Source organism: Tupaia chinensis, unplaced genomic scaffold, assembly GCF_000334495.1.
Source record: "Tupaia chinensis unplaced genomic scaffold, TupChi_1.0 Scaffold149148_1, whole genome shotgun sequence".
Lineage (NCBI taxonomy): Eukaryota > Metazoa > Chordata > Mammalia > Scandentia > Tupaiidae > Tupaia > Tupaia belangeri.
This window is the reverse complement of record NW_006208994.1, coordinates 821,622-837,022: the sequence shown is the minus strand read 5'-3', so window position 1 is coordinate 837,022 and position 15,401 is coordinate 821,622. Positions and strand designations below refer to the sequence as shown.

General features: G+C 37.2%; 1 protein-coding gene across 1 annotated transcript in view; it reads right to left on the bottom strand.

Annotated features, from left to right (window-relative positions):
- Window positions 1-15,401, bottom strand: part of LSAMP (limbic system associated membrane protein) — a 710,022-nt gene that overhangs the window by 452,397 nt on the left and 242,224 nt on the right. The window lies entirely within an intron of this gene.

Genomic DNA, 15,401 nt, shown 5'->3' with positions numbered 1-15,401 from the left:
ACACTTATTAACACTCCACATGTACAGGACACTATACTGGAAACACAGAGAATGGATGGACCAAGAATGAGAAATATTGTCTCTGTACAGAAAAAGTTTACAAAATTTACTGTCCTAAAAAAGGAAAAAAAAAAAAGAAAATGAAGGAATAAATTGATGAGGGTTTGCTCTAGCCATCTACAGAATATTCCAATATCCATTTTCTCTTTCATCTATAATGGAGTTTTAGCTTGTTCTTTGCCCCTTAAGGAAGGGTCTATTCCTCAGTCTTCATTGCAATTGAGTAATTTTATATAAGTGCAAGTGATGTGTCCCACTTTCAAGTTTGCTGTTTTAAGTACTGAACACTCACTACTTAGATAACTTTCTTATAGCCTGCTGCTGCAAGAAGAGAAGAAAACTACCCATATCCCAGAGGTGGATGCCATTTATTGAAAACAGAATACCACTTTTTTTTTACTTTCTACTTATGAACTCTTAGGTGACTCAGAAATTAATTTCTATTGCATTTTAGACACTGTTTTTGTCTGTTTGTTTTGTTTGTGTTCCTGATACATCTGTTATAGACACTTAGTCTGAAACTCAGCTAATGCAGCTGCCAAGCAAGGAGGTGACTTCTTCTAGAGAACAATCCTTGAGTTGACTTTGAGGGAGGGGATGGGCATGAATTGTCCAGCAATGGGTAAGTATATGAAACCTGTGCAGAAATCAGCACAAATCTTTGTAGTTGAAGATGAATTAGTTGAAACAAAAAGATTCACTAAGAAGGAGAATGATGCTGAGCAAAAAGAGCAAAGTTGGAGGCATCACATTACCTGACTTAAAATATATAATAAACATATAACAGAATGGAGAAATGGTCAAAAGAGAGTTGCAATATGACAAGGCTCCATTGAACTTTCTCTCTCTGCGTGTCTGTCTTTTTGGTACATGCATGTACCCTCTGGCATTGAAGAAAAAAAAGATAAGTATGGAAAATGAAACAATAAACAGAGTAAAAGGATAACTAACAGATTTGAAAAAAAAATTGTCAACATATTGGATGAGGGACTGATAACACAGATATAAAAGAATATCAAACAACAAGCCAAAAATAAAGCAAATAAACCTACTAAAAAATGGGTAAATGAGCTAGACAATGGTGCAGTGGTAAAAGATGACATCCTGTGAGGCTGACCCACATGGGAAGTTTCCAGGATTCTACTCAGAGACTTCCTTTGAGTACATCAGGCATGTGTGTACTTATGATCTGGGGCTGCCTCAAGCTAGAGGTAGATTGTGGCATCAAGACCCTGTTGGGGGGATGCTTTCTTTTTCTGTCTTTTTCTCTGTCTCTCTTTCTAATGGAAGAAATAAGCAAATAAAAATTTTGAAAAACCTTTTAAATGGGTAAAAAGATCTAAGTAGAAATTTCTCAAAGAAGACATATGAATGGCCAAAAAGTACACGAAACAAATGCTCACCATCAACAGTCATCAGGGAAATGCAAATCAACATAACAATGAGATATTATCTCACCCATTAGAAGGACTATCATCAAAAGACAAAAAATAAGAAGTGCTGGTGAAGATGTGGGGGGGAAAAGAATTCTTTTACATTGTTGGTGGAAATATGAATTAGTACAGCCATTACGGAAAACAGTATAAAGTTTCTTTTAAAAAAATAAAACTCAAACTGCCAGAAGATACAGTACTTCACTACTGGACATATATCCAAAGGAAAGAGAAAATCAGTAGTCATAGAAATAGCTGCACTTGGGTGCCAGCAGGTGGTGTAGTGGTTAAGGTACTGGATTCCCTTGTTGCCAACTGTGGTTTGTGTCTCAGACCTGGTGGCTTAAAACTCATGTCGGGTGCATGTGTACACATGCCCATAATCCCAGAAGGAGAATGGAGAAGAAATTTTGGCTTGGCTATCGTCCTTGGGGAGGGATTTCTCACTTTTCTCCTCATTGTCCCTCTAGCTCTCTCTGGCAAATGTCTGCAGTCCCACGTGCAGTACTATTCCCAATAGCCAAGACATGGAATCAACCTAAGTGTCTATTAAAAGGAAAATGAATAAAGAAAATGAGGTATATCCAATGGAATACTATTTAGACATTAGACATTAAAGAATGAAATCTTTCCATTCAAGGCAACATAGATAACCCTGTTTCACAAACTAAGCCAGGACCATAATTAGAAAAAAATCACATTTTTGGTGGTATGTAGGGGAAAAAGATTTTTGTCATGAACCTAGAGGATAAAATAATGGTTACTAGTTAGTTCATTATAAGTTGGCTATAGTTAACAATAAATTTACTATATACACCAAAATAGCTAAAAATGTATTCTGAATAATCACAGTTCAAAGTAATGATAAATGTAGAGATGATGAAAATGATAATTACCCCAATTTGATCATTGCACATTGTATTCATATACGGAACAACTATACTGTACTCCATAAATATGTACGACTATTGTCAATTAAAATAATCATTATAATAAAAAAGTGCTAAATACAAGACTCAAATGTTTGTACTCTCAGTCAGTCAGCATTATAAGGGGTTCCAGACATTACGTGTCTATTTTCCTTCTCTATACGTGACTAGAGTGTAAAACATTTAGAATTATTAACTATGCAACAGCTGCTTGAACAGGAAAATCGGTACCTCACACAGGCGAACCTTCCTTTTATATATATTATATATGTTCCATTTTATTTTATTAGAGAATTTTTTTTAGGGGCATCAGAAATCAACCTATTCATAGTCCTCAATCAATGGTTCAAGTTTTACCATACCAAGGATATAAAAATCAGTTTAATTCTCTTTCTGTGTGACATGCCTTTAAATCTAGTTTGCCACGACTGGTTTTAGCCTTCTGTTTTCAAATAAACTTCCTCAGAGTGTTTTACTTGTCCCTCACCTCTCGTGACTCCCAGGCGCATTGTCATCTGGATCACGCTGCAAAGGATCTATTTCTGTTTGAGCCCAGAAACGCACTACTCTAGGTATGTCCTGATGAGAACAGAGAAGAAGTGACATTCCCCGTCCTGAGCACTGTACATCTTCTAATAGTGCACAGGATTAAATTAGCTTATGTTTTCTGACAGCACTGCTTAAACATCTGAAACCAATTACTCTTTCATCTCATATGAGATCTTTGGGGCAAGGGAAAATCTAGAAAAGGAAAAAAGAAAAATAAATAATATACCGTATGAAGTGCAGAGGGAGAGGTAAGAGAAACTATTTAGGAAAAGAATGAGAAGATGTAGTAATGTGTTGGATGTGAATAGTAAAAAAAGAAAAAGCAACTTTACTGAAATAACTATGAGTTTAAAACAGGAGATTTAGGAAGAAGTGTTTGAGAGGTGGTATTAGAAAGTGCTAGAAATTCTCTCAGTTCTGTTGAAATATTCACAACTAGTTTCTACTTAACTGGCTGGAGAAAGGAGAGAAATAAACCACTTTGGAAATATATCATGTTCAGATACAAAATGGGACAGGAAGAGGAATGCTTGTTCTTATACACTGTTCAGAACCATGATGGGAGTAGGACAGATGGTTTGGTGGTTAAGAGAAGCACGGAAAATGAGGCTGTTCTTACCCTAAGCTTATTCCAAACACCCAAGTTTCTTGAATCTGCAATATGACATTGGAAATATCACAATCAGGAAGCTTTCGAATGAGATTTTTGGCACTTCCTGAGGCAGTTGTATTCTCCAGAGACTGTTTTAATTAAGACTCAGGAGATTAATTCTCACTGCTGGTGGCTGGTTGTGGTATCAGCCCACACCTTCACCAAACAGATAAATTCATGCAGGTAACTGAGCCAAAACACTTTAATATCAAGTTTCAAAGATTTGTGGCTGTTTTCATCACCAAGCCTGTAGAGCACAAGAAATCATGCTTGAAAAAGAAAGAGCTAAACCTTCACAAACTAAATAAAAACTGAAAATAGTGTTTGTGTTATGAAAGAGTGACTGCCAATATGTAATAAAACATATCTGTTCTCAAATTCTAACGCTTCTAACAATTGGTGACTTTGGACAAGTTATTGTTCCCTGAGTTCTAATTTTAGAATTTTTTTCCCCAAATGCATGCATTACTGCATTCATTTCTTCTAAATTTATTAAGTGCCCAATATAGTCTAAGCAGATATCGAAGATAAAGAGTTAACCAAAGAACAGGAAGAACACTGGATTTCAGTTTTCTCTTATTTTAAAATGTTGCAATGTGCTTAGCACTGAGCTAAACATCGCATGTAGCATTTGCTTATTTATTTCACCCAGAAATTCTATGAAGATAGAATCCTCAATTGAAAATGAGGATAGTAAGGATTTAGTAATTGGCCCAGGTTAACTAAAGTGAGGTATTTCTGATCCTGGCACTTCTGTCCCCAATCTCTGTATCACACCACTTGTAAGTCACTCATTATTGGGGAAGCCAATGTGAAGGAAACAATGAGGCTCTGGAGGGGCTCCTACGCAAGGTCATAACCTAACCCTTAGGGCTTAAGGGAGGCTTTTCTTCTTTGTGATTCAGGTGGAAGGACTATGCATTTAAAAACCTAATACAAAGTATGCCTAGTCTTATTGAACATATAAAGTTTCTGTGGAACAATCTGACAATGCAAGAAAGGAGAGGGCTGGGGACCGCATGGACCTGGCACTCAAAGGGGGAGACTAGGGTGGGAAATTGGGAAAAGGGAGGAAGATATCAAGTAGGGGTCTTTCTTTCCATGTATTCACCTTTGGGACAGTAGGGTCCAATAGATGCTGAAAAAGGCAAACTTCATGCTGGATTTAAGAGAAAAACGATACAGACTAATGACATCATGGATCCCAGAGAGAAAGAGCATGCAACAAATGCCAACATACCACCTACAGAACACAGTAGACTATTGGCTCTGTTTTAGAAAATACAACAGTGGGTTCTTCTTGGCTGTTTGCTACCAGAATGTGTTCTCCTCCCACTGTCAGCAGCTTTGATATAAAGTTGCCAAATCCACTTCCCAGTGTACAACACTGAGGTCTCCTCCAGCCCAGCAGTACTGTGGGAAGTTCACTGACAACACCCATGACCAGGAGCTTCTCTACTAAATGGGCTGCATCTTCTTTCAGCTTTCATTTTTTTAATAGCATGTAATCAGTCCTCTGTATTTTAATTAATTCTGAATGGGTCCAAATTTTCTATAGGTAATGGTTTGGCCCTTCTCCAGTATCAAAAGAACTATGTACTTCAAAACAAATTATTTGTGGGACCAGCAGTTGGCATAATGGCTATGTTGCTGGAATCCTATGTAGTCGACTGCGGTTTGAGTCCTGGACCTGGTGGCTTAGGCTCAAACTGGGTGCGTGTGCGTGCGTGCCCAAGATCCCAAGAGGAGAATGGAGGAGAAGGAATTGTGGGATGGCCATCCCTCCGGGGGTGATTTCTTGTTTTCTGTCTCTCTGTCTCATTCTGTCTTTCTAGCAAGTGCACGTGCCGTATAGTAAAATAATTCTCAAAAATACAACAGTGGGTTCTTCTTGGCTATTTGCTACCAGAATGTGTTCTCCTCCCACTGTCAGCAGCTTTGATATAAAGTTGCCAAATCCACTTCCCAGTGTACAACACTGAGGTCTCCTCCAGCCCAGCAGTACTGTGGGAAGTTCACTGACAACACCCATGACCAGGAGCTTCTCTACTAAATGGGCTGCATCTTCTTTCAGCTTTCATTTTTTTAATAGCATGTAATCAGTCCTCTGTATTTTAATTAATTCTGAATGGGTCCAAATTTTCTATAGGTAATGGTTTGGCCCTTCTCCAGTATCAAAAGAACTATGTACTTCAAAACAAATTATTTGTGGGACCAGCAGTTGGCATAATGGCTATGTTGCTGGAATCCTATGTAGTCGACTGCGGTTTGAGTCCTGGACCTGGTGGCTTAGGCTCAAACTGGGTGCGTGTGCGTGCGTGCCCAAGATCCCAAGAGGAGAATGGAGGAGAAGGAATTGTGGGATGGCCATCCCTCCGGGGGTGATTTCTTGTTTTCTGTCTCTCTGTCTCATTCTGTCTTTCTAGCAAGTGCACGTGCCGTATAGTAAAATAATTCTCAAAAAAAAAAAATTATTTGGTATGTACTCTTAACATGGGACTTATCTTAACAATCTACTGTTTAGTGCATTATCATGACTCCAGGTCCAATACACTATAGCACAACACTGGAGTATTTTTTATCTTGCTTAACTGAAACTTTATGCCCCTCGATATGTAACTCTTTATTTCCCTGTAATCTGACCCCTTAAAAACACCATTCCATGCTTAGCTTCTATGAGTTAATTATTTTAGATACCTCATGCAAGTGGTCTTGCACAGTACTTGTTTTTCCATGACTGGCTTATTTCACTTCACATAACATCATAAGGTTGAACCACATTGTCCTGTATTACAGAATTTTCTTCCTGGTTAAGGCTGAATAGTATTGTATGTATATCCATCTTTCCTTTACTTCATTCATCTGTTGGTAGGCATTTAGCTTGTTTGCTTATCTTGGCTATTGTGAATACCAATGAATATAGAAATGTTAATATGATCTATTTGAGGTCATGATTTAATTTTTTAATTTTTTTGGATATATGCTGAAAAATGCAATTGCTAGATCATATAATAGTTTGTTTTTAATTCTTGAGAAATCTCCACACTGTTTTTCATAATAGCTGCACTATTTTTCTCAGAAACAGTGTATAAAAGATTCAGGAAACAAAACCAAAAATAAATGAGCTTTATTTATTTTCACTTTGTAGATTGTTTGCTGCAGGGAAGCTAACTAATAAGCTTCCGCACAGCAAACAATCCACAAAGTGAAAAAGAAGTCTGGAGAATGGGAAAAAAAGTAATTGTAAACCCTATGTTTAATAAGGAGTTGATATCCAAATATATAAATCACTCGTATAACTCAAAATTTAAAAAAAGAAAACTAGTACCCTCATTAAAGAAATAGGCCAAGAACCTGAAGAGGTATTTCTCCATAGACATACAAATGACCAACAGGTATATAGAAAATGTTCAACATCACTAGTCTCCACAAAAACGTAAATCACAATGACAATGAAATGGTTTATCATTTCATACTTGTCAGGATAGATAGTATCAGAAACCAAAGATAACCAGTGTTGGTGAGGACATGGAGAAACTAGAAGTACAGACATTATAGTAAAATATCCTGACCTTCTCTGTCATTTACATATATTTCTCTGTGCATATATTTATATTCATATGTAAATGCATGTGTATCATATAGGTAGATGTGTACAATATATAACATGCACTGTTTGTACACAAAAGTACTTCAAGAAAAAACAAGGACCCAAAGAAAGAATCACTAGTGACTGTGGGAGCTGAGGTTTGAACACAAGCTAACAACAATGGAAAAATGTATGATGGAGGATAATTTATCCATCATTGGAAAGGGAAAGATAGTATTAGGAGTTTAGGACATTTCGTGTTGTCAAGCATTAGGTGAACAGTTTAAAAATGCCAATTTCTTATTCATATCAGGATTTGTTTTATTATGGAGGAACCATTATGGATTTGTGAGCATCATACCTTTAGGAGTTCAAGACTTGTATTTATCAAGCTGGAACCGAGGAATGAGATAAGGGATTTGGGGGCCACTTATCTACAGCTATAATCAAGCATGATGGATTGGAAAACAATTCTGACACTGTCAGAATAAGCAGCCATTCTGTAGTCAAAAGGGCATTAAATGAAATTCAGGAAGCAGGGTTCCAGTTCTGGCTCTGAGACTAAGAAAAAGGAAAATAATAAAAATAATTTAAATGTTGATTTAAAACACACGAATGACTTGTTTACATGTACTGCTTCATTTTCTCTTAAAACTGGCCTATGTAAATTTAAGACAAGTGAAACTCTGCAAGTAAACTCTTGCCTAAGTCATCACAACTTCTGAGCTGCTCAACCTGAAGACAGGTTCTGGACCAAGGGCCTCAAGATTTCAAATTACTCCCCACTCTTCCACCACGCCTCCATTCAACTAATCCACCCATCTGAGCATGTTTGTCTATAAAATGAGATAACTCATCTAGATCAGTGATTAACACATGTGTGTGTCTGTGAGTGTGTATGTGAATGTCCAAGTGTGTTTTTATGTCTGCTGATATGAGAAAGGTGAAACCTGCATAAACAGAAAATCTTACTTAATTCTCTGATACATGTAACATTTACTGGCATAGTAGTGCTAATTGAGGCAGCAGCGAAGGCCCTCTGTCTTCTTCTAGCCCCACTGTGACCTTGGAAAGATGCCAAGGAACACTGATAACTTCCATAGAGCTGCTTGAAAACCACCTTGTGTAATAATCTGTGATCCTAAGATGAAGCATGTGTGTGTGCAGATGAGGGGTCGCAAACACATTGACATTGTCTTTCTCCCTGATCCTCCATAAAAGGCATTTTGGTCACAGTTTTGCAGTGTGAAGATTCATCCTAAAGACAATGATTAAGCAGCTGCATTGTGAACAGTCTGACGAGCCAGTCTGGCCTCATTGAGCTCACCTCCGTTACTTGCTATTGGTGACTGCTTCTCTTTCTAGAAATAAGAACCTTAAAGATGGGGTTATACAAACTGAGCTTCAGTTCCTGCTCTGATGCTAACAAGCTGTGTGATCTGGAAAACCATGTTGCCTTTCCAGATATAGTTTCCTATTTGTAAAAGGAGGTTGATCCCTAAGACCTTGTCTGGGTCTGATATTCTATGATGTTATGCCTATTTTATGATATAAAAAAGCAAACAAAAACAATTAGGTACTTTTTTCTTTCCATAGTGCTGTATCCTATGGGCTCACACTCACCTTCCATGGGTGAAATTGCTTTTGTTGCGGGATGGGGGGAGAAGTTTTTCCTATAGGGCACGTGGGCTCACCAGAAAGACAGAGAGAGACAGAGAGACAGAAAGTGAGAAATCACCCCCTAGTGGGGATGGCCATGCCGCAATCCCTTCTCCTGCTTTCTTCTCTTGAGATCTTTGGGCACGCACACACATGCACCTGGCATGAGTTTAAACCACTGGGTCTGGGACTTGAACCACGGTCAACTACATGGTAGTCCAGTGACATAGTCATTACACTGACTGCTGGTCCCAAAATTTCTTTTTAACACCTACTTATTTGGTGCTAGTTTTAATTTTGTTAAAGTTCTCCTTCAAGGCATAAATATATTTCTATATCTAATGATATAGATGTAAATTAGGTAAAAGCTTAAACTCAATTTTCCACTCTAATTTTGTTGGGCTTTGCTTTGAATGTTAAGTCTTTAAAAGAGTGGTCCTTCAGAGTCTCTTGCTAGGAACAGAAAGTGTATATCAGGGCATGAGAAAGGAAGAAAAGAAAGACCAATGAGCACCATTTTCTATGCCAGGAGTAGACTCTGTAAAGGAATCTCACCTCTTCCTTATCTCTGCTGCTCTTTTCTCTCACCTTTTATCTTCTCCTCTCCTCCCTGTGGTTTTTGCATAAAATCCTTTATTTTTTTCAAAATACATAAATTACAAGAAGAGCAAAATATGCTTCTTTAGTGTAATGGAGTCAATGGAAAGCAAAGAAGATAAAGGAACTATTACCTAGATTCATTTATAAGTGTTTAATAGATAATGAATACTGGAGAGATTGAGACTAAAAGGTATTCATACAATTTGCTAACACAGTAATTGTGTAGGATCCTTTGGAGAAGTAACAGAGATTCCAAAACCAGAATGCCATTCCTGGTAACAGCAGCCAAGATGGGGCAAAAATAATTATACTCATGGTTCCATCAAATATGTATTGAACACTTTGATTATACTAGGAACTGTTTTAAATGGTCAAGATGGATTGTATGGTTTAAAAATTGTAACCAATCTCAATGTCCAAGAACAAGAGATTACTCTCATGTAAGCAATCAATCCATTCACGTATTGTGAAACCAGTTAAAATCTAAGACTATAGGACAGCAAGAGGCATGGTAGTTAAGGCAGCTGGATCCCAGATGGCTGGCAGAGCAGTTTAAGTCCTGGGCCCTGTTCTTGAGAAACATGCTAAGTGCATGTGTGCTCAAATCTAGAATCTTTTTTTTTTTTTTTGGAGAGGTTTTCACTATAGGGTGCATGCGCTCGCCAGACAGAGAGAGAGAGATATAGAGACAGAAAGCAAGAAATCACCCCCCGGGGGGATGGCCACGCCGCAATCCCTTCTCCACCATTCTCCTCTCGGGATCTTGGGCATGCACGCAAATGTGCCCAGCGTGAGTTTTAAGCCACCGGGTCTGGGACGTGAACCCCAGTCAACTACGTGGGAGTCCAGCTACATAGCCATTATGCTAACTGCTGGTTCCTCATATCCAGAATCTTGAAAGGAAGGAAAAATAGAGAAGAAGGGATTGTGGTGTGACTATCCTCCATAGGAGGTGCTTTCTTACCTTCTTTCTCTGTCTCTGTCTCTCTGACAAATGTGCGCTCTGGCAAAATTAACTATGTATTGTGTGTGTGTGTGAATATATACACATATGTGTGTATACATACGTGTATGTACGAAAACTACTACATATGAAACACATATGAAAACTACTAAAAATATTTATACTACCATTTTTAGGAGAAAAACAACTATAAAGGTGTCTACATGCTAATACCTTAACCATGTGAAATATGAATTTGAACAGATTTAAGGGTATGAAAAAGTGAAATATATTTTTCATTAAAGTGATGGTATTCTGGGTGATTCTTTGGAAGATGGTATATAATGTTGATACTATAGTACACTTGCTCCATAATAAAATAAGCCAAGTTCTCTAATGACACGTTGTTTGAATGTGACAATATTTAACTACATGGGATTCTTCTTAGGGTTCACAGTGATACCATTCCCACAGAGTTGCTGCCTGAGGTCTGACCCTTTGTGCACATAAACGGTATAGAAGATTGTATAACCCTTTAGAAATTGCTGATACTTTCACAGCTCTAATTCTTCCTCGAGGGGAATATTTTTAAGTGGCTTCTTTGCTGATTTCATAAATTTTCATTCCAAACTTTTTTCCCTCAGTCTCTTTCTAATGAACTTTTTTTCTCTTCTAATCCTTCCTGATGTTCCTTGCTGTAGAACTACCTGTGGGTATGATTCCCCAGGTGAGTATGTCAAATTTAATTAGATTGTGCTCTCTGTTACTTAATGACTCTACTAGGCTTACGAGTCCAAGATCATAACCTCCCTACTAGGCTGTCGAGCTGGCTATTTCAAGAAACAACTATTCATGTTACCTAGCCATAATTATTTTACATCATGCCCAGAAAAATAATAAAAGTAGTAATGCTCACTTAATTAGACCCTTCACCTGAGGATCCTCAAGCATTTTACAAGATTTCTTTGCTTAGTCATTTGCATAGCACATCCTGGAAACAGGTGAACAATATTAAAAATCATGCTTCTGCAGTCTACTTTAAGAAATAAGGTATAGGTTCATCCTCAGTTCCTTGCTTTTCTTCTTATTACTTTTCAATTTATTGGCAGGTTCCAATGGAATCTGCAGAAGGATGTGTAATCCAGAACTAGGTAACATGACAAACATTTGTTTAAACAGACATCACACACAGAAAGAAGGCATATATTGTTCAGGGTCTAAAAATGTTCTTTTTTTCCCCCCTGAATATTTTCACATTCTGTTCATTTTCTAGATCATCACCAATCATTCTCATCTATAAAGTGCCTATTAAGATATAGTCAATGATGAAAATTTTGAGACCTGAGAAAGTCTTGTAAACTTTATATAAGGCAAAAAGAACAGTCAAACAGGCTATTGTATATCCTTGCTTGAGAGCCACCAGCCTGGAGCTTATTCAGCTTAAAGCGACACTGGTGAGGGCGTATTGCTCTGTGATAGTGCTGCCAACTCTAGACCTACCTTCAGGCTACTGTTCACTCACCACTAGGACATCCGCCTTGCCTTTAATAAGTACTTAGTATTAACACATATTTGTTGAGATTTATTCACTTAACAAATATGGGCTAATACCAAGCATGCTGCAGGTCTGTACAGATTGACTTGGGAAACCAAACTATAATATAGCCATGATCTTCCAATGGAATCCAACTTCCCTTGAGCTTTGCTTGAGCACATTTTATCTCGCATCGCCATGCTGGCCTTCAGCCTCTGTCTTTATATGGCCTTCTTATCTTTTTTTTTTTTTTTGAGAAGTATTTGGTGTGCTCACCAGAAAGACAGAGAGAGACAGAGAGACAGAAAGTTAGAAACCACCCCCCAGGGTGGATGGCCATGCCACAATCCCGTCTCCTCCATTCTCCTCCCGGGATCTCGGGCATGCACGCATATGCACCGGCGTGAGTTTTAAGCCACCGGGTCCAGGACGCGAACTGCGGTTGATTACATGGGAGTCCAGCAACATAGCCATTATGCTAACTGCTGGTCCCTGGCCTTCTTATCTTAACCGCTTCATCTGGGTTTCTCTTATAATGGATGCCTAAATCTAGGACAAATTCATCTAAAGATTTTTAATTATATCCATAAAAATCTATTTCTAAATAAGTCCTATCTGTAGGTACTGGGAATTAGGAGTTGCATAGTTTTTCTTTTTCTTCTTTCTTATATATTTTTTTTTGTGTGGGGGGGAGTAGACTATTGAATCTGTTCTGTGGTCTATATTCAAACTTGCCACACATATCCTTCAAAATGCTTTTTAGGACTAGTTTCTTTAAATTACTGCCGAGGTCCTTTCATTGAGCAAAATAGTTACGTTAGAATCTGAGAAAATCTGCTTCATATCAAAACGTCATGCACTCATGATCCTGGCTCGCTGGGGAGGCCTTGGATGGCTAGGCATGGGAGTATGGGTTCTGGGTGTGAGGACCTGTTGATAGGGCCTGACTCTATCTCACAAAATAAACAAATTAATATATATATAATATATATAAATAAATATATATATAAATAAATATATATTATATATATAATATACATATATATATTATATATTTATTATGATCCACATTCCTCTAAAACCAGCCCCTTTTCATAGTGAGGTGTCTAAATCATCACAGAGTCACTTAATTAGAATTTACAAAATGACTACCATACTATCAACAGTTTTAAATATAACCTAGGCATATAAGAGGAGTTTTCAAAAAGATCATGGAAAATGCATATATGAAATAAATATGCATGGATTTCACACTCTTGCACCAAAATAAGCTGATACTTTTCACTTTCCAGTGGAAGTCCCCTTGCATTTGTAAGTTATACTTATATAGCTTTCTTTATAACAGCCTTTTCATAGGTAATAACATCATCTTTCTGGTCTGTTTAACCACTACTTGGATGTATATGTTTGTGTGTGAGTGTGTGTGTGTATCAAAATAAGATATATTTGTCAAAATAAGAGAGACTAATTCTAATATATACATGCATGTGTTTATATGTATATATATTATATATATGTTATATATATATATATACTATATATGCACACATATCTATTTTTTATGAGAGATTTTTGCTATAGGGCATATGTGCTCACCAGAGAGACAGAGAGAGACAGGGACACAGAAAGTGAGAAATCTCTCCCCAGGGAGGATGGACATGCTGCAATCCTTTCTCCTCCATTCTTTTGGGACACATGCACTTGACATATTTCAAGCTGCTGGATCTGGGACTTGAACCGCAAGAGTAGAGCACCTTAACCACGTTCTGGCCTGAGGATACATATTTGTATAGTATTTATAGCTTACTATTTACTCCCTTCACTTGGCTCCAAGATCCACATCCATTTTCTTTATTACTGAATACTAAACACAGTATCAGATACATACCAGGTAGTTAATAAATATTTGTTGAGTGAGTCCTGCATACATCAAAGTTCAGCTTTACCCTACTTAACTGATATTTGATATATAGCTTTTGGTTTAATCTGTTTTTCTCCTCAGAATAGAATTTTCCTTCCTCTTCTATTTTTCTTTTTCTTCTCCTATCCTATTTTTCCTTTCATCATCTTGCCACTGTGATCTTTTCTTCTCTTTCCTCTGCCACTATATTGATGAATTGTTTGGATGACACTTCACATATGGAAGAGATGTCCTTTTGTGATTTCTATTAAGTAATGAGCAACAAAACTAAAAGATCTGATTCACTTTTTAAAGGGTCATAACTTTCAACCACATAATTTTGCCTATGATCTAAATATCTGTGATTTTTAAACATCTTAATTGAAATTCAATCAGACTAATATTGCTCCAAAAGAGACTGAAATAAAACATATTACATTTGACTAAATCATATTTGTCATGTGTGAGGCTATAGCTTTTTAGACATAGTGGTATATTTTGTATATAGTGGCAAAAGCTTGTTATGTTTTTTGTTTGCTTGTTTGCTCGCCTTTTGTTTTTGTAAAGGTAGTGTAACCTAGGCTCAAAATAGAGGATATGCAAGATTAGTAGAACCTGTCTTCTAAAGGGGGAAAAAGAGAGGTCATTCCTACTGGTTTCTCTGAATCTAGTTGTTAAAATAATTTTTATTGTATGTGGTTTATATTTTTTCCTATACTCATCAAAACTCTTCTTGAAGAGGCTGGAAAGTATTAGAAAAGACATTTCTATATAAAGTCTCCTGTGAAAGTCCTTGATGATAAATCAATGTTGTCAAGGATAAACAATACATTAATCATTTTTAAAGAGTATGCCACTATGAAAGAGACACCCCCAAACGCACAATGTCATTATTAGTATCACTAGAATAGTTACAGTGCAGGCTCTGGAATCTGATAGACCAAGGTTTGAGTCTGATTTCACCCTTACCAATCATTTCACTTTGGACAAAACACTTACATATCTGTACCTCAGTTTCCTTATTGGTAAGATGGTGGTAGTAATAGTGTATACAAGTAAGGTGATTAAATAGGTCTGAAAATGGATTAATCTAATGCAGTAATAAGTATTCAGAGTAACTACTCAATAAAGGATAGCTATTACCATTATTGTGATTTTTCACCAGTATTGCTACGCTGTTGCGGTACTGGTGGTGGTCACTTTGTTTTTATTACATGTGAAAACAAGCGATTTGTCAAAACAAGAGAGACCGGTTCTAAATACTGTCATATGGAAAACATGTCAAATAAATCAATTGTGAATATCATAAGAAAACTAGCATGGACTCTCAAAGGGAGATTAGCATTAATCCCCTCTTTACTCATGAAGGAAGCTGGAGGCATTAGGGAAAGCAGGTGGTATATTCAATATCTCATGCAGCATTTCCTAGAGGCTCTTTCAAATGGTAATGGAGGAACCACTTGGGAAATATTAGCTTTATCACATTGCTCTAGGGATCAGTGAACCCACTTGGATTAAAGTAGTAGTGAAAACAGTTTACAAATTCAAATCCA